At 40.3% G+C, this 20,216-nt stretch overlaps 1 protein-coding gene across 2 annotated transcripts in view; it reads left to right on the top strand.

Annotated features, from left to right (window-relative positions):
• DENND1B (DENN domain containing 1B) overlaps nt 1–20,216 on the top strand; it is a 151,272-nt gene that overhangs the window by 18,658 nt on the left and 112,398 nt on the right. The gene's annotated exons all lie outside the window — the stretch shown is intronic.

The following is a 20,216-nucleotide window of genomic DNA, read 5'->3' as shown; positions in this document are numbered from 1 at the left end:
ACATCAGATTGATGTGAGATTTCAATATCTTGCTCAGTAGCTTAGTGAAGCAGCCCCTTATCACAGTGCAGTTGGTTCCCTGGTTTTCTGTCTTCTTGTTTTTGGGATTAATTCTGGGTGCAAATGTATATGTGGGGAGGAATTGTGACCAAGGCTATTTGTTAAGAAGATGCTCTATAATTTGAAGAACAACAAAAATGTATTCTTAAATTAGACTTCTGTGTTAAAAATTTAGCTTGCTGAAGTTTTGTGCAAAAGAAAGGTGTTGCTTCTCATCATCAGGGCAAATAGAGATTCTGGAATTTTATTCACTGCAGATGAGTTATGTATGCATTTCTTGATGTTTAATGCATACATGATCCCTATTGCACGTTCTCTTTCACATAGCTGGTAAAACACTGGTTAATAAAACCAGCTGAAGTTAATCACAGCGGGTGTTGCAGTTCAGTGCTTTGCTGGTATTGGCCAGCACAACCTGAAGCTGACTCAAATGTCCAGGAAATGTCTTCTGAGAGATGCTTAACTCTTCTTTCCAGATCTGACAGCTTAAAATAGGTCTGATGTTGCTGCAAGGAGCTCAGCGTGTGGTCTGTGGAAATAGGCTGCCTGCTTGGAACAAAACACCTGAACCCTCAGTCTCAAATATGCACTGTGTGAAGCTCTTGCCTGCTCCTATCCCAAACTAAACCATTACCCATTTTTAGTGATCTCCAAAAGCATCAGGTCTCCCTTTTGCATGTGTGAAAATGTTCTGTCCTTCCTCATTGTGAATGAAAGGGGATCAGTCTGGCTAGGGAAGGGCCTGGAGGGCTGCCCCTATCACCTGCTCCATCCATTTGTGTCCCTAGTGAGACTACATTCTTGTATTTCTAACTGAAAGAAAAATGGGAAATGTGTCAGAAAAATGATTCTGGCCTTCAAGGCAGAGAGGAAAAACTGGGAGGAGGTTTTGCAGGAGTCATTCCTCTCTCTGCCTGCGTGCAGCAGCTGGTGGTGCTGGCTGTAGGCACAGCAGGCTGTGTGCCCCTGCCCAAAAACTGCCTTGGTGGATGTCACCATCATTGCTCCTGCATGGGTACCCATGGTCATGCTGGCTTTGGAAGCTGCTGAGAGCAGACATTTTCTCTCAGAGTGAAATTTGGGCCCATCTTGTGCAAGCACACTGGGGTTTGAGCACTCTTTATACCCTTGGCCTCGGCAGCAGCCTTGAGCAGTCCTGTTGGTGGCTGTGGTTCAGAGTTTGTGAGCAGAGTCCTGGTTGCTTCTCTTTGTTTTAAATATACCACTGTTGATTCCCTTGGATTATAGTTTTTGGGATTTAATCCCAAGAAATAGGGATTAATTTTTCTTTACTTGTTCCATAGTTGATGTTTTACCGCCCCCCATAAGCTGTGTCTCTCACCTGTATGTATAAGTTATTGAACTTGCCCATGAGTGGATGCTTTTCCATACCTAAGTTATAGTATTTTATATTTTTCTCTCAATCTTTTTTGGGTTTTGATGAGAGGTTGGTCCAAGGTGGTGTTGTGCTGTGGATTTCTGCAGAAGCTACAGGAAGAATTTCAAAGTGTTCTGCTTTTTAAGTCTCCCACGTTAATATTTTTTTTCCTGTCAGTAACCTGGTGTAGAGCTAAAATTAATAACCATAACACAATCAATTTCAATTATCATGTTCTTGAGTTAATGCTCTGTATTTCTTACTTCTCAGACATTTTGTCTTTCTGAAATCAGTTTATGTGTATCCTCTCTGACAGGCCTACATATGTGTGAAAATGTGCATCTTGTTGAATAATTCTCAGTCAATAGCTGACCTGCATAAGCAAGTTCTTTGGTACCATGAACAGAATTAGAGTATTAGACCCTCTGTTGTTTTTCTTCCCATGGCAGCTGTGTTGTTTCGGGGGGCTGACTTAGGTTCCTGTGAACCACTGGTGAGCTTCAGAGAGTGCTGACTCCCCCCAGGAAGATCTTGTGTGTGAGAAGGCAGATTGCAGTGGACCTGGAGCAGAAATGTACCTGGTCAGTGGTGCAGAAGGCAATCCTTTCCAATTTAAGTGCAGTAAATGCTGTATTGCTGTGTTTTCAGTACCACTTCTGGAGATGGGTGGTAATTGGATGGGGTTGACACATGGTATCTCCCAAGGAGAGGTAGTTCAGTGCAAGGCTGAGGGTGCCTGTGCTCCAGTGGCAGTGCAGCAGGTATTTATTGCAGGCACTGAGCCAGTGTGCAGTTCATCTCTCCTTGGGAAGCAGGCTAGGCAGTCTTGGGAAAGATCACAGAGCCTAAAGCATCAGAAGTTGACTTAAGTACTTTTATAGCTAAAGAGATTAATACCCAGCAGTCTCTAGGTTTGACAGCTATGCTGTGTGGGGATTTTTTTTTTTAAGGGCATTACAAGGAACATTAAAATACTTCCTAAGCATGACTGACCTATGTGATAGAGAGAGATGCTGGCATGTGCCTGATGTCAGAGGACAGAAGACAGAGAAAGTTCTTTCCTTCTGATTTCTGCTTCCTTTGCGAATCCAACCTTGTTTGCCTGTTGAGAGAACTGAGGTTGTTAGGCCCTTTCTGGATTGTTGCATTTGTGTCCAGACTCCCAAATCCTGTTGCTTTCTGCATGCTGTGGCCATGACCAGGCACTGTGGGGTGCTGGTAAAGGATAAACGTTGTTTTTTTTTTTTTCCTGTTATGACAAGGATGATTTCACACTTTCTTGTTTCAGCACAAAACACTTTAAAAAAAAAAACAAACAACCCCCCCCCCTCCAAAAAACCTAGCACACCCCCTCATGTTCCCCCAGTCAATCAACCTATGCCAGACAGTAATTTGTTTGCCTCTTATTTTGAGACACTCTGGCTCTCTTCTCAAAACAGATTGGGGAAACTGATGAGAGAGATGCATTTCCTCAGCTGTGCCTTATTCCGCTAGCAAAGCCCAGGGAATTCTTTCCAAGTACACACTCAAAAGAGGCCATAAGAATTCCAAGAAGATGCAAACATCAGTTTTTTTGCAATAGCAAATTATTTTCAGAGTTTCAAAATATATCCTATGCTTATTCAAACATTAAAATATTGCTCAGATCTAGATTTTTTCCCTGGCCTACTTGTTTTGGTTTTTTTTCTCAAGATGAAAGAATAGATTTTTATTAACCTAACTACTGTTAGTACATTTATTATTGTAAACTGACCTGCTACTGTGGATTATTCATGCTACAGCAATGCAAGTGTTGCAAAGAAACAAATTACAAGTCACTGCAATGTGGGGGTTTTTTTGTTGTTGTTTTTTTTTCCCCTTTGTTTTTTATTTGGGTTTTTTTTCCCCCTGGAAAATCCAATGGTTTGTTTGCACTCTAACTTTATGGATACGCTTTCTTGCTCACAGTTTTCCTCACAGGTCTTGTTTGATACAGCAAGGCATAAAATACTTGTGTTACCATACTTTTATTTTATTTGCTGAAGATAACCAGGACAGTGGGCAGTAGTGACTCTAAGCTTTCAGTTAATTTTGGAAGATACAATTCTTTTTGTATGTCTCAAGTTCTGCTTTAGTGTATCCATAGTGAGTATAAAATTAGGCTCTGCAAATAGCCAGAATGCTGTGTGCTTGGGTATAATTTAATAATCTGTGTATTATTTTAAAGACACACATAAGCAATGGCTGCTTGCTTATAAAATGCATTTACTGACCCATGAGTTAATTGATCCCTATGACTACTTAAACCTCAGGGCTTTAAAAGTTTTTCTCTTATCTTTATGTTAAACAATGGAAAGTTTTACCGTATGTTCAAATAACGTCTTCATCAGGTTCACAACAGGATACCATAGTTAATTTTCAGTTGAGTGCTTTACAGGATTTTCTTTTTGCTGGCTGGTTGGGTGAAAGTCTAGACACTGAGAGACGAGGCGTTAGAGGGGCCTCACAATATAGTTATTGTGAATGGTAAGTAGGAGCAGCTTCCTCTGATGTACGGACTCCATGCCCAAACCAGTGGTACAAAGGCATAGCCTTTGTTCAGGGGGATAGGGGCTAATCCGAATGCTGCACACTGTGAAAAACCTTTTATGGAAGGGGGGAAAAACTTGCCTTGAAGGTGAGAGGTCAGCAGTTTAACCTCTGACTACAAAACAAGAGACCAGCAAAGAATGGGACGAACAAGGGGGAAAAATACTTCAAGTACTCCATTCTTTGTTTATCAGAAATGGGTCAAGCAAATGAGTGTCAGGAATGGTTACAGGAGTTCTGATGGGCTGCAAGGAAGTCTGAAGATGTGCTCTGACTTAGTTGTGCATTGCTATGGAGTTTGGAGCTCACATAGTTCTCTCTTAAATGCTTGATAAAGAGATCCCCCAAACAAAATGAGATCCTGAAAAGCACAGACACTGCTCTCTTCCTCCTTAGCCCATATCAGGTCCTTTTGTTATTAAAATTTTTTATTCTAATTTTCTTTTGTGTAGATTAACATCATTTACTATTTGGCCCACTAACTCTTTGCACTGTTTCTGGGCTGTTTTTTGAAATTTGTAAAGAAGCATCACAGTAATCTCATGCTCACACGTGTTCAACAGGCAGTGAGATGGGTCTCCTTTAGCTAAAGCCATGGATCTTTGGGTGGTCAGGGCTATTGTACAACAGCAGGGGAGAGCTGTTTCCAATCTTTGTGCAAAGGGAATATGGAGGCTTTCCCCTCTGATCTCATTTTGGTATTATCAGTGCTGGGAATTTAGTCACAATCCAATTAGAAATGATGGAAGTTATGTTCACCAGTGGTTAAGCCTCCCATATTCTCAGGTTGCACCTTTTTGGACCTATGGGTTGTGCTGCTCTTGGCTTAGGCTGGGAGAAGATACCAACAGTGATTAGTACACTTGGTGCACTAAAGCTCCCTGCTTGGCATAGAACCATTCCTTGTGCTTCACTACATCCAGCCCATGAGAAGCACTGCTCGCCTCCCTCCTGGCCTTCTCCCAGCATGCAAAAAAGCAAAGAAGACATAATGCCTAGCTTGGGCACCTCTGGAAGTTTTATACTTCACTGGACATAGATGTATTGTGTATATGAGGTAAATTTCTCTTCCTGCTTCACACAAAGGGATTAAAGCTAGGCTTTGTTGTTTAAAGCTAGGCCCTCTTCACATGTCACATCTTCAAACACTTGCTTATGACCTGGACAGCTTTAGGCCACTTGCATTCAGAGAAGTGATCAGGAACCAGCAGTGTTCCTCAGCAAGTCAGTGACAGAGCCTCTCAGCACCTGGGGAAATAGATTTTGGTACAGGCTTGAATTTATTTGTGCTTAGAAATAGCACAGTCTCAAACATTGTGCATCTTCTGACCTTTGGCTGAGTTTAATCTTTTGTTTCTCAATTTCACAGATACCCATCTTTCTTCTTTTTAAATATTTTAGAGGTAAATTCCTCAGAAAGGTGGTTCTAAGTATACTTCCATGATCTGACACATCTGCAAATGAAAAAAAGAAAAAATACTTCATTTTTCTTGCATTCCCTAGGAACTCTTTTGGGTTCACTGATTTGAAAATACAACATTTTAGTGGAGACCTTGTTAAACATGCAGAATTGTTTATTATATAAATCATAAATGAAAGGCTTAGGATAGTGGCTGTTGCTGGAATCACCTGAAGGTGATTTCTATAGCTATTAAGTGAAAGTAAAATAAGGAACCCTTTATAGTCTTTTTGCCTCTCTCCTAATAGGTTAGTTTTGTCACTTTATGAATTGCAAACTTTTCGGTTTTCCAAATTTGATGGGATCAAATGGTGTTCTCAAGCTAAATGACTAACACTTTTGCCCTTGGGGAAGCACCAGAAGTTAAAATATGGATTTATTTTAGAGTAGGTACCTTTCATTGTATTCTATCAACATTTGGAAAATAAGAAACAGAGTTTTTTTTCTCCCCATAATTATTTCTTCTGCAATCTTGAAAAGGACTCTAAACCTCTTCTTTAATGGCCCTTTAAGATCACTGAGTCCAACCCTTAACCCAGCACTGCCACCTCCACCACTACACCATGTTCCAAGGCACATGTCTTGGAGTACCTCTTAGGATGGTGACCTCCTCACTTCACTGGACAGCCTGTTCCAGTGCTTGACAAGTTTTTCTCTGAATAATTTTTTCCCTAATATCCAATCTAAACCTCCCCTGGTAAGACTTGAGGCCATTTCCCTTTGTCCTTCTTTTCACCTGGAGGAGAGACAGACCCCTTACTTGCTACACTTTGCTGTCAGGCGGTTCTAGAGATCTCTAAGGTCTCCCCTGAGCCTCCTTTTCTCCAGGATAAACAACCCCAGCTCTCCCAGCTGCTCCTGATCAGGCCTGTAGTCCAGACCCTTCTCCAGCATCTCAATGCCCCTCCTGAAGTGAGTGGCCCAAACCAAGCACAGAGTTCAAGGTGCTGCCTCGCCAGTGCCGAGTACAGGGGGACAATCCCTTCCCTGGTCCTGCTGGCCACACTATTCCTGATCCAGGCCAGGATGCCCTTGGCCTTCTTGGCCACCTGTGCCCAGCTGGCTCTTGGTCAGCCTCTGTCAACCAGCACTCCCAAGTCCTTTTCCACCAGGCAGCTTTCCAGCCACTCTGCCCCAGCCCGTAGCATTGCACGGGGTTATTGTGGCCAAAGTCCTCGCCTGGCGCTTTGCTCCAACTGAACCCCATACTGCTGGCCTCAGCCCATCAGTCCAGCCTGCCCAGGACCTTCTGCAGAGCCTCCCTGCCCTCCAGCAGATCAGCACTCCTGCCCAGCTAGGTTTCATCTTCAAACTTAGTGAGTGTGGACATGATCCCCTCAGCCAAACCATTGCTAAATACATTAAACAGAATTGAAGAAAGGAAGATACACTTTACTGTTTCAGGCAGAATGTTATTCTGTGGATTTTGCCCAGGACCTTCTGCAGAGCCTCCCTGCCCTCCAGCAGATCAGCACTCCTGCCCAGCTAGGTTTCATCTTCAAACTTAGTGAGTGTGGACATGATCCCCTCATCCAAACCATTGCTAAATATATTAAACAGAATTGAAGAAAGGAAGATACACTTTACTGTTTCAGGCAGAATGTTATTCTGTGGATTTTGCCTAATCTTCTGTGGTCTTGATAGGAATGAAGAATTTAAACAATAATAAGTCATTTGGGATAACTTGTTAAAATTGAGATGTGATATTTGCACATCCATGATTCTTGAAGTCTATTTTTAGTATTTTCAGAAATTAGTGGATTTTCCCTGCTCTGGAAAGTTCAGGGATTTTGTTTATCAGAGTGATGGAAGACTCAAGATAAGAGAGGAGTTATCTGAGGCATGCTTGAGAGAGAATGTATGTCTTTGTACTTGAAAAGTGCAGCAATATTTTCATATCCTGTGGGGTTTTTTTACTAATTATAAAAACAATGAATTAAGAAGGTGCTATAAGCAGATACCTTATTTTATGCAGACATATTTTACAAGTGCATTCTATCCCATTGATTATGAAATTTTCAGCATGAGTGATTATGATTAGTCTTTTTTATAAAAAAATGGAATTAGTTATTTTAAAGCAACTTCTGATTTCTCTAGCTGCAGATTGAATTGTTCTTGGTGGGAAGTATAGGTGCATGGGTAGTGATTGCTTTTTGCTGCAGCACAGTGTATTTGAATGCAGGAACTGGCTCGTCTGAAAACATTTTAATGTTTTTTCCAAAAATTCTTTTGCATTTCTAATGAAGATGGGTTGACACCTGTGATTCATTCTTAGCCTTCTTAATTCTTAGCCTTTCTTGCTTTCCTGTTAAATGATCAATGTTTTCTTAGGCTCATCCAATCATTACTCTAATTTTCTTAGATCAGAAATTATTTTGCTTTCAGCTTTTAGCATTGATTCCAATTGTACACTGTGCTGGTCTAGGATCTTACATGCACTTATAGAGCTCAGCTGTGCTCCTGGAGGTGAATGTCTTTCATTTTCTGAAACATAACAAAGAGTAAAGAGAAAAGCTCCATGTGGTTACCAGCTTGTTATCAAACTGTACAGATGCATTGAGCTCTCCTCTTAAGCCTTCCAGTAGTGAACCTGCAGCCATGGCAGCAGCACTTTCTTACTGGTGGAGATGGAAAATGTGCAGGAGGACAGAGCATGGGTGTGAAATGACTAGAAGTGATTAGTGATGTGGGGCTTGTAGGAAATCTGAGGTTTCTTTAATCAGCTGCGTCAAGGAAGAAGCTGAAGTCCATAGAGAATGGAGCCAGAACAATGCAGCCCTTCCAATAGCATCAAACCCTTCCATGCAACACTGAACATGGAGAAATTGGGCAGTGAGAGAAGGGCAGTGGTTGAGAGGAGAACTTTTAATGAAAATTTTCATACAGATTAATGTAATAGAGTGTGTAATGTTACATGTAGCATGTCTATCTTAGCTCCTTGTTCATTCTGTGTGTAGACAGCTGTTACTGTTGTGCAGGTTTATATGTGCATTCAGAAATATTAGCACCAGATTTATTTGGGAAATTGATATTTTCAGATGGGACAACTTTAATTTATGCTGTTGTTGATTTAGTTGATAAGTGTTTCCTTGTTCTTTCACATCAATAATAATACTATTATTTTTCACCTTGCTAATTTTTTGACTGCTGGGTGGTGCATACACAGGCATTACTCATGCTTTCCCTGGCTTCATCTCACTTCTTTCTGCTGTAATGCTTTTAGGAAAGTAAAATCATTACTTAAGAGACAGAAATGTTCAGTTCAAGCATATGGACGGCCCATCATTCTGCAATGTAGTTTTTATTTTCCCATCTGCAACCACCTCACTGCTTTCCCCAGTGTGTACAGGTCTGTTTTCTTTCTCCTTTCTCCTGTGTGTGGTGGGAAGCACTCGCTGGGCTGCTGCCTTGCCTCTGTGAGGGGGTGATGGCCCAGCTGGAGCTGCTCTGCCTGTCCTGGCATTGCAGCCAGCCAAGCAGCCGGCCTGGGCTGGGCTCCCACCCACCAGTGGAGCAGTGTTACCTTGCAGGGTGCCTTTGTTGAAGGGGCTGCTTCTGACAAAAAAGTTCTTGTACTTTTCGAACAGCTAGTTTGAATGCAGCCTGCTGAAATGGGAGAAGGCAGCTTCTGACCTTGCCTTCTGGAAAGGCTCAATTTACAAAGGATGTGTTGAGTTCTGACCCCTCATGGGCCATGCGAGTGAGCGTGTTGTTTTGAACTTTAGCTTTTTCTATTAGAGTGAAATATATTGTCTGCTATTATCACACTGTTAAATTAATTTTCACTGTTTTGTGCATGATTTATTTGAGATTTCACTGGACAAAGCAGGCATCAGGCATTGAGGTTTTGTAAGATAAACAGCATTGCACTTTAACCACATCACCTTACTTTGTGATGGGGATGTAAATTAAAGTCATGCATCTACATCACCCTTCTAGTTTGCTATTCTGAATGAATAGTATTCTGTTTATTCACTGAATTATGTGATACCAAGAACCATCTTGGAAAGTTTCCCAGTTACATGTGCTATGGGATTACTAACTCAGAACCCAGATCTCATGCCTCAAGGGCTGCAGGACACAAGACTGTTCTGGCACAGCCTCTTCATGTATTTCAGGTTGCTGTTTACATCTCTGGTTTTGCTGACCCCTCTCCAGCACATAATTGGAAATTTTGACCTTGGTAACTGTAAACACCTGTGAGAAAACCCTTTGACTTGCCTTTACTTGTTTTATGTGTTTATGTGGCTTGTACTTTAAAATAACTAAACTTGCCCCCCATGGAAATGTCCCTTTAAAAATGCTCTTTCTTCTGAATTAAAAAAAAAAAAAAAAAAAAAATTCAAAGACCTCATGATGTTTGGGAACCTGAAATAACTGACTTGAGGTCAGGCAACAGGTAAGTGGCAGGACTGAGAGAACAGTGTGCTTCTTCTAATTCCCAGTGTGCTGTGCTGCTGGCTGGGGCTGTGTTCAACCTCTGCTGAAGCAGAGAGGGACCAATATTGTTAATGCAGCTCAACAACAGCCCTCTATATCCACTTTGTGACTCTTCAGAGTTTTGAAACACACGGAGAGAAGGGTGCAGAGACTTGCAGCTATGTCAGAGTTTATTTTACTAAAAGATCAGTATATTTTTCAGTGAGAAAATGCTGAGGAAATAAATTGCATTAGCCTTCCCTGAGCGGTGTTCTGTTTTAAAAGGCTTAGTAAAGGAAAAGTGCCCAGTTTGGGAACATCCCTGGAGGTGTGTGACATGCAGTCACTTCTGGAGTTCTGGGATGTCCTTGGTGGGGTTTAGAATGATCTGTGTTCCCTGGGAAGTCAGGTGCTGAAGCCACGGTGCCTCTGCCTAAGCCCCTGGGTCTCAGCATGCATTGTGTGTGGTTGCTGCCTTGGCAATGTCTGGCAGACCCTTTCCAAATGTTTTGTTTGTTTTTTGTGGAAGAAACTCAAGGTTTGGTGATTTTGTGAGTGGTTTGGTAAGTGACTGGTATGTTTTCATTAGCTCCAAAAACTAATCCTAGAGGGGACTCATAACATAAATGCAAGTGTAAAGGTTGTTTTCTGTAGCCTTTTTTGTGGGCATGGCCCTTGAATACTAAAGCATGAGTGCTTCATGACAGGGGAGATCTCAGCTGTTGATGTAACACTGATCTTCTGCGAGCAGCCTCTCTTAACCTGCTCTTAGTGTTTTGTTCTTATCAAAAGTTTAGTGTTGACTTTTAAGGATTGGTATGGGAAAAATGTCAAAACACTGATTTTCAGCTGCATGCTGCCTGCCATAGACATATCAGGGCTCAATGCATGTGGGCCAGCCTCGAAAATATTTTGTTGCTGATTCTTGCTCACGTGGAGGGCCCTTGGGACAGATGGCCCCTCGCCGCTGATGGTTCGATTACAGCGATCACCCACGGCTTCTGAAGAGTGCGAAGAAAAGAAATTGCTTTCTTTGTCAAGGTGTTTTCATTTCAATTCTCACCCATTAGCCCTGTTTGGTTAAGTTTTGAATTACTCCATCAGGTGACTGATGAGTTTTATTTTTCCCCCTGATGATATTAAAATAGATTTGGGGCAAGATAGAAAGGAAAGGCAAAAGAAGATTTGTGCTTATTGATTAGTGCTCCTTCATCTTTGTTCTGGCTTAATGTGTCATGAACAACAAAGATTAAAATGAACACTGAATCAGAATATGCTAGAAAATAAATATTTTAAAATGAAAGTCTGTGAACTGTTTACATATATAGGAAACTGTATTTACTATATGGCTAACCAGCATGGTTGTTAGAAGTCTGGAGCTTTGTGTAACTAAGGTTTGTGATTGTTTTAATTTACATATCTAAAATTATGAAATGTTGGTTTATATAATTACAGCTTTTGAAGTTGGATATGTTTCAGCTGTAGTGCTAGAGATGTTCAGAGGAGTAGGAATCCTCCAGGCCAGGTCCTGGTTAGCAGTGCTGTTCTACTTCCATACCTTCCTACCACAGCCAGTAAGCAAAATGTGAAAGGTTTGAATTACATGTAGAAAATGCTATTTGTAATTGGAGAATGAAAAAAGAATAAAGAATTTGTATCTATGCTGTTATAATGTACTATTATGTTCATTCTTTCTCATGCATAAGCAGAATATCATTGCACAGTTCATAGTCTTGTTTCACAGCATAATCATAGAGATGGGGTGAATATATGATACAGTAGTATCTGTATTAGTTAAATAAAATGTCATAAATAATCTAGACTAGAACAATGAAGAGAGAATCTAACCCCTTCTCCCTGTAGCTCTCCTTGGTTGTGAAGACAGTGGCAGTGGGATTGCTCTTAGAAGATGTGATGTATTCCACTATTGCTCTGGCTTTTAGGTAATTTCTCCCTGTAAGTTGTTGAGTAATAGGTAGTTACTTACCTCTTAATTATTGAGTAATACATTTTACTGCTTGTGCTAGTCAGTATTTAAGGCAAGGGGTATAATTTAGTGGAAAGTCATGCTGTCAAGTACCAGCAGTTGGGCTGTCCCCAGGATGTGGTCCTCACCAGTGGAAAGTGGAAGGAATGTTGCTGCACTGTTCAGGCAAGAAGTGATGTAAATAGATAGTCATTATATCATCTTTTGCCAAGAGGGAGTTTGAGGGAGTTCCCCTTCAACACTCTTTTTTTTTTTGAAGTAGCTAACGACTGGACTAACTTCTGCTTAGAGAAAAAAGCTTGCAGAAGGATGAAGCTTTTGGTTTAATTTTTTATTGCATTTATTTTTTAAGGTTAATTCTAAGATTTATTTTGTATTATTTTTGGAAAAATCTCTGTCAAAAATGGCTTGGATATCACTCTGTGTTTTCTGCAATCAGTTTGCTTTAGAGGGTTATATATATCCCTGGTTTCATGTCCAAGCTGATACCAAATTTGTTTTTCTTGGAGAAAATCAGGATGCAGTAACTCAGGTATTCATAATGTAGTGAGATGTAGTTTTTGTCACGTGCCAAAAGCTTTTTTATTTTTCTATTTGCAGTGTGTGTGGGTTCCATAAAGCAAATATAACAGTGTAGTCTGTGAGTTAAATGGTTCTCTCTGGTCAGATATCACTGATGTGGAAGAGCAAGTGATGGTCCAGCCCTAGTGTACTTGGCAGGGCAGGAGTTTTGCTTCTTCCTAATTTACTTGGTACATATTGCTTGGTAATAATGTACTTGAACTTTTCTAGATCTTTCTTAAAATCAATATTGCATATTTCCTAATGTTGGAAAATTTTATGTAGCCCATAATAGTTTTTAAGAACTTTAAGTCCTATATCTTCATTTAAAATGAAGAAACCCCTGTGTAATGTCTCTTTGCAAGGGAGCATGGTAAGTTGCCTTTTCATTCTTATGGGGAGGGTGTAAAACTTGTGTTTGCTTGTGAAGGTGAATGCTCTTAGTCTTACTCTTTTTTGTTATTGTTCATTTCAGTAGATCATAGCACTGCCTGTCTCCTTTAAATTTCTTTGAACAAGAGACCCAGGGACAGTAAAAGTATTTTTTTTTTTGTAAACCCTCCTTAAACATTAGGAATGACTGGAGACATACGTGGTGCCCACTTGCTGCTTCTTCTGCTGCCTTAGTTCTTAGATCCTTGTTCTCATGATTCACTCATCATTACAACTTAGAAGTAGGAAAATTAAGACTAAAACAGATTCTAAAGGTATACAGTCGTTGCCATACTTTACAAGGTCATTCTAAAGACTTACCAGGTAAAAGAAACCCCTGCTTATCTTGTGGAGACACCAAATAAAGGCTGAACATACTCACTTTATCTGTGCACTGTCTGTGCAGTGAACTCTCACCCTGATTAAGGTTTTAGCCTGAAGCATGGCTAATAGCATTGCAGCCAAAAGGACCCTTTCTTTCTGTCTGTAGTAAGCTGAAATGACTTACTGCTCTGTTCTTCAGTGGGACAAATTCTTGGGCAAAAAGGGATTGACCTGCTGCTCTGAACGAGATGTCAAGTTGTGGCTAGAGATTTTAACCATCTCTCTGCCTGTAAAAGGGGAAGAAGTACTTATTTCCTAGTTCAAGTGCCTTACAGACAGGGAAATCTGAGATACTGGAGGAAATGTTGGGTCCAAAACCTGACAAAAGTCCTGCTTGTGTACAATATACTTTGCTGAACCTTGCATGTCATTAGTTGGGAGGTCAGTATTTGCACACTGTTCTCACCTTTCTGAAAACCTTGAGGAACCTTTGTCACATAAGTTTATAAGTAGAAATATTTGAAAATAATTCTGTGATAAACTGTACAATCAGCAAATCCTGTGTGTGGCTTTGCAGTGTGATGTAGAAATGTCAGATTGTCACACTTCAGTCTGGATGGTGAGCTGCTAATGCCTCAGTGGGACACCAATGGCCAGCACTTACAAGCTGTGGAGTTACAGTGATGGGATGGGGCTGGCTGAGCTGGACCCACTCACCTCAAATGTGAGTGGTTTTTGTAGGGAGTAGAGAACATCTTGGTCTGTGTGTGTGTGGTTTGAATTAAGGGCTGAGTGACTCTTATAGATGTGGATTGCACCTTTTTTTTCATGTGTGGTAGAGACGAAATTCTGGATTTCCACAAACATGGCATGAGCACTGGGATCTTGAAATCATTTGCTAAGTATTATGTGTTTATAGGAAGATGTAATTAAGTTCTGAGCCAATTGATAAGTCCATGAGTAATTTGTGCTCCTTGTGACTGGGAGCATTTTTCAAGCATAGGTCCTACAGAAATTACTTCAATTGCAGGTATTATTACTACAGTTAAAAACAGCTCCTTAGGAAAAGATTCCTCATGGAAGGAAGATGTTTTCATCTTGCCAGTAAGGTCTCTGTAATTATATTTCTGAACCTGATAAAAAATCACATTTCTGGTTGTCATATGTGCAATCCCAAAGACATACAGATAATAGGTACAGTGACTGTAACTGAGGGTAGTAAAATTTTATTTTCCATTTCCCAAAGGTCAGTATTTAGCATGTGTTTGTTGACTCTGTTGTCATTTAGTTCACACTTTCTATGAGAAAAGTTGGAAGGAAAAATGTCAAAAGTCACACACTCCAAATATCACCTTTGATGCCAGTATGAAATGGGTACCTTTGATGCCTAAATAATTTTTCAAAATGAAGCATAAGCTTTCCAATCAGTTGAAGACAAGGCAGAGGCCACCAGTGTGGGTGAGGGAGAAGGGACAGGAGACACTGGGTTGCTGTGCTGTGGCCCTGCTGTGGCTTCTTTTGAAAGGCAAATCCCATCTAGAGACCCTGAAGAATCTCAGTGTATTAATATATAGCAGGAAAAGCTGGCAAATATAATTACCGGAATTGGTTGATGTTTTTCTGTAACTGATGTTGTCAATGATGTTGACATTTTTGTCTTGTTCCTTTGCTGTTTGCTGAAGTAGGAACTGTTTGAAATTGTGGAGACAGTTAAGGAAGTCTCACTTGTGAGTAAAGTGTGAGTAAAAGAGTTGATGGTGCTGGATTGTTAAGATTTGATACAGCTTTGTAAATACATTTTCTTTTGCTTCATGACTTGTATGAAAGTGTACTTTAAGGTATTTTCTGTAGTGGCACTTTCATATGCATATTATCTTTAATCTGACAGGTTTTAGGTGCCTGAGAAGTTAGTGGCTGTTCCTAGTTTTAGTTTTTTAAAATCAAATTGCTTCAATGTATTTTTCTCTTGTTCTTTCTTTTGGTTACTGATGCTTGGAAAAAAAGGTAACTCCCTTCTTCTCCCCTTTTCCATGGCATCCTGCTCTTCTTCCTCCTGCTCCTGGCTGGTGCACCACTTTGATCCCCAAACCAGGGAGCTGAGGACCACAGCCCCTTCTGGCAGCAGGGCCTCCCATTCTACTCCATTTTTGGCACTTCATGTATGAAACTGTGAACAGGCGAATTTTAATATGATATACAGAAGTCTTTTTTTGCAAAAAGTTATTTTTTTTATGTGAATGCTGCTTTTTTCATCAGATGATTTCATCTGTAAAAATCCTTGGGTTGCACGTTATAGTTCATCTCTTATTTTGTTTCTGAATCACTGTTGTAGTGATCTGGTGGAGTATTAAATACTATATTGATACAAAAGCTAGAATCACTAGAATTACTGTTGAGTGTTTCTGGAAAATTATTTTAAGTATGTAAGAGACCTTTGTTTGTGAACAATAGCAGTATCATAAATTTAGAGAACTACTTTTTTTTTATTGCTGAAAACTACTTAGTCTAACAAAATCCATTCTACTTATTGTCTAAATGTGTGTTTATAAAGCTATTCCCTGAGATAATGATTGTAATTAATAAATCTGAAATTATCTTTCTCATCTTCATGTAAGGAAAAAAAATGTGGCATTTGTTTTTTCCAGACAAGAAAGAGGAACAGTCTGCAATAAGTTTTGCCTTGCTACCTTCCTTTTCCTCATTTTATTTCTTTCCCATCCCCTTAAATCCTGGCCCCAGTCTCTTCTTTCCTTTCTGCTCTGACAGCTTTTTTCCAATGAAAATCTGTACAGTATCAGAGAAAATATAACTGGAGGAAGACTGAGCAGATATCTAGTCCATTCCTCTGTCCCAACCATGAACAGCTCTGCTTGGCAGTCTTTTTGTCTATTCTGCTCAGTACAACCAACAGGGATGAAGATTCCTTCTCTCTCCAGAATACTGGACTCCTTAATTAATCTGTTTCATTTTACCTTAGCTGTGTTTTCCTGTCTGAAATATTCTCTGTGTTGCTATCCAAGAGAATTTCCCAAGATGATGTTTCTCAGCATGTGTTTGTAATTTCTGTTCCATTACCAAATTGAATGTGTGCTAATTACTTTATCCTATTGTATTTTTGTGTGGCATTTATAATCTTCAAGCTTGATGATTTTGAAGAGTATTTTTAGAGTGTATTTAACTTGTCAGTTTTGGGGAAAATTACAAGCCAGAAAGCATTCTTTTTTTTTTTTTTTCATAGTTTAGAATGTACTGCTTCTCTAATCCACTCTGTCATGAGAAATAGTACCTTTGTATTTTCTTCGATTTGTTACAGAAGTTAAACTGTTAGAAGTTGTTTGCCTGAAAATACAGATGACATGCTTTATGACCTTGTCTCTACAGGAATAGATTTTTGGAGAGAAATTACCTTGAGGATCTGCATATGTCTTCCTCTTGTCTTACTGGGTGTCAGAGTTGCCTGCATTTATCTTCCGGAGCAGTTCTAGATTACATCTTGAAGCCTGTTTTTTTAAGCATTGCATGTGACTTGCTTTTCTCCTTGTAATTATACTGCACTCTTTTGGTACCTCAGCAAACCTTTCCATGATTGTCTCTCATCTGGCTCGTACCAAGGGAGATGTCCTTTCCAATGCTGTAGGATATTTAGCAAAGGAATTTTCAAGTGTCACTGGCAGGTGCTGAGATGTATGTCCTGGATGTGGCAGGCATAGAAAAAGTGATGTTTGTACATGAAAATATCCATTTACACATGCAACAGTATATATACATTTATACATGTGCCACACAAACTATTTTATGTGTGCACTTGATAATTTCCTTTTACTAATACATTTACTTAGAATTGGTGCAAACCATTTGTCCTGAAAAGTCTGTTAGAAAAAGTGAATGAGGAGAAACTCAGTAGTTCCTAAGCTGACTACAACAACAGCTATTTCTGAGCGGTTCTCATCCTCTCACCCATAAAATCAGCATAAAATTGACCTAACATTGCCAGATCAGAGAGAGTATCTGGAAAGTAATCCTCAGGGAAAAGAAAATTCAGTCTTTGTAAACCTGAAGATACCGTGCATACAGTTGCAGAATCGGATTATGCTTTCTCTTTTTATTTCTGAATCAGTATCCTTTTGTTTCTTCCTCTGCAGCCCTTTTGAGAAGTTGTCCCAAAGATGTGTCAGATGCTTCCTGAGCCTAGCTCCAAAAGCAGAAACCAACATAATCTTTTGAAAACAACTCCAATCTCAGACTTGGATAATTATCATAAAATCCTGAGGCTTTTATAGGTGTTGGGGTTTGGTTTCAGAGAGTAAAGGCATAAAAAGAATATAGTAACTTTCCTTTTTGAAGCACAAGTCACATCAGATTTTCTTACTTAATAAATGTATGGCAAGTACCTACTAAAATAGCCAGTTAAAAGCCAGTAATAACAGCTGCAAAACCCAGCTCAAAGCAGTTGGACAAGTCTTGGAAGGCGTGTAATTTTTGCTGAGTGTAGCACCAATGTTTGTCTTGGATTGAATCAGGAATTTTTTTTTAATGTTGGCTCTTTTTTGTTTTCCTGAAGGAGTATTAAAAGCATTGTTCTTCCTGTTTAGATCACACGAATTTAATTATCCTCTCATGATATAAATATCCTTTCATGATATGAAAGTAAATGTTGTTATACCTATAGTTGAGTGAACTGGAATTTACTTTAGATTTGTTTTTACCATTTCAAGTGAGGCTGGAGTAGTATGAGAGATCCTTAGTATGAAGTGAAGACGGCAAGATGAGCAGGACACTAAATTCAAGTTTTAGGGGTTTTTTGTCTGTTGTGATATCAGGGCACCAAAAGAACTTATTGTAGCTGTTGGTCTTGTCTGTAGATAAAGGGTGGCCCTGTGAAATGCTGTTAGCTCTGTTGGCACCTCATTGATGTGTAAATTTTACCCATGTTTGGACCCCAAGCCCAAAGTTTTGCTTAATTCTGAGATTGTACTTTGCTCATGACTGTGACCTTTTAAAATAACACCCGGAGGTTTTGCTATTGCGATCTGCTTCCTATTTTGAAGCCTGGCAGTTACATTTGCACTAAGGAGAGTGAACAAAAGAAATTACCTTTCTGTCAGATTTCAGAAACCTCAGTGATTTTGTTACTGTGTTACTAAAGCATGCACTGTACTGAATGTTTCTCATGTAACTGTACTTCACATCTGCCAAAATCATCTGCCTGGCTTGGCTGCTGGGAAGAGGCGATGCTGCTGAGCTCCTGGCTGGCGATGCTCCGGCAGCCTGGCCTCACCACAGAGCGGTCCCCTCATCTCCTCGCAGGCCGTGGGCTGCGTTTTGCAATAGAGGCAACTATAAATGGTACTGCAAGCTTGGGAAGTTGTGAACAAGAAATGGGTGATAAGAAACGGAACTAGAGGCAGCTGGTAACCAGCTTGTATTGCACGAGCTGTAGCAAATGCTTGATGCTGGAGTGCTGCCGCATGAAGCAGTCCTGCTCTTTTCTCACCACAACTCCCTATTCCCTAGTTTTAATTCCTTTTTTTCTGGTGCAAACCCAATGGTTTTGGGGAACTGATCTAGTCAATGCTGCCCTGGAAAGTTTCAGACAGTTGGTTTGATCTCGGTCAGTTCCCTCATCTGTAGCTGTGACAGTCTGCACCAGCAGGAGACAGACAGTGCTACAGCTTCACCAACAAGTACCTGGTAGTGGGAGTGCAGAGGGATTGCTCTTTCAAAGAGAAATTGATGCTTGAAATGTTTGTGGACATATGGCAGTAGATTTGCAAGCTATGCTAAAGTATTTTTTGGATTCTGCAAGTTTTTAGTGCTTTTGAGCAAGTAATTTATGAGTTACTTAACGTCAAGTATTTGATATGTTACTGTACTTGCTGCTCTTTGGATTTATCAGAGATCATTGTTGATATGTAGCCGCTTTCCTTTTCATGATACTAATTTGGAATAAAAGCAACAGTTCCTTTACAGGATAGTCAAACTGCTCTTGTACCTCATGATTATTGACATTTATTTGCAATTTAAATATGTGCAAAATAGATCAGGACAAAAAGGTCTTTGTTATAAGTACCTGTATTTATTTGCTTTCATATTCTTATAAACGTAGCATCTTATGTCTTGTTTTGTATCTGCCTTCAAAAGTTCTTGCTCCCCATAGTAATGGAGGAAGATTCATTGTGCAAAATACACATATTTTATTAAATAATAGCTGTAGAGCCCTTCCTGGATGTTCTTAGGAGAAAAAACAAGCTTGTCCAACAAGTAGAGTCGAATGCCTCAATTTTTATCAAAAATGTCACTTAGATTTGAATTGGATACAAATTAGGTCTAAATTGCATGGAGTTGATTGACAAGTTCAATTTTGTAACATGTTTGAAATGTATGTTCTGCTATTGGCTTAAGATCTGGCCCGGGGTCAAGGGGGAATGCTGACTTTGGATTCCAGCTCCTGGTGGTTGGGCCAGCAGCAAATGTACACGTGCGACACCACCATGCTGAACAGCAGGATTTGAGATCAGCAGCTGGGAATGATACCATAGCAGTGGCATTTCCCTTCTCATTAAATCTCCAGTTTGCACCAGCAAACATGGAGCCTGAAGAAGAGTAGAAACCTCTGTACTTTGCCAAGAGTGGAAACCCTGTGGTTCTGATAGCAAACCTAGCAATGAGAAGGAAGTTTCTGAGTTACCACACAGTGATGGTATTAGAGCCTGAAGTGGAAATCTGAAGTTTCCCAGACATTGGCCCCTTGGAGGACAGGGATCCAGCAGCTCCTGAGGCAGACAAGAGGTGGCAGTTCCCATCAGGCAGTGTCCTGGCACTTAGTGTTTTGTTTCTCCTTCATTTTCCTGCCCTCGGGCACCCCGAGCTGCTGCTGGCTGCGTGGTCAGTGGCGCAGCTGGGACACGAGCAGGAGGAATTGGAGAGCTCTGCCTCTGGTCCAGCTCTGGCACTGCCCTAGGTCTCCCTGGCAGGAAGGTGGATAATTTCACTTGGAGCAGGTGGACAAACATTGCTGCTAACCTGTT

Source organism: Agelaius tricolor, unplaced genomic scaffold, assembly GCF_023055355.1.
Source record: "Agelaius tricolor isolate 1412-34295 unplaced genomic scaffold, bAgeTri1.0.p SCAF_11, whole genome shotgun sequence".
NCBI lineage: Eukaryota > Metazoa > Chordata > Aves > Passeriformes > Icteridae > Agelaius > Agelaius tricolor.
This window is presented reverse-complemented; position numbering and strand designations above follow the sequence as displayed.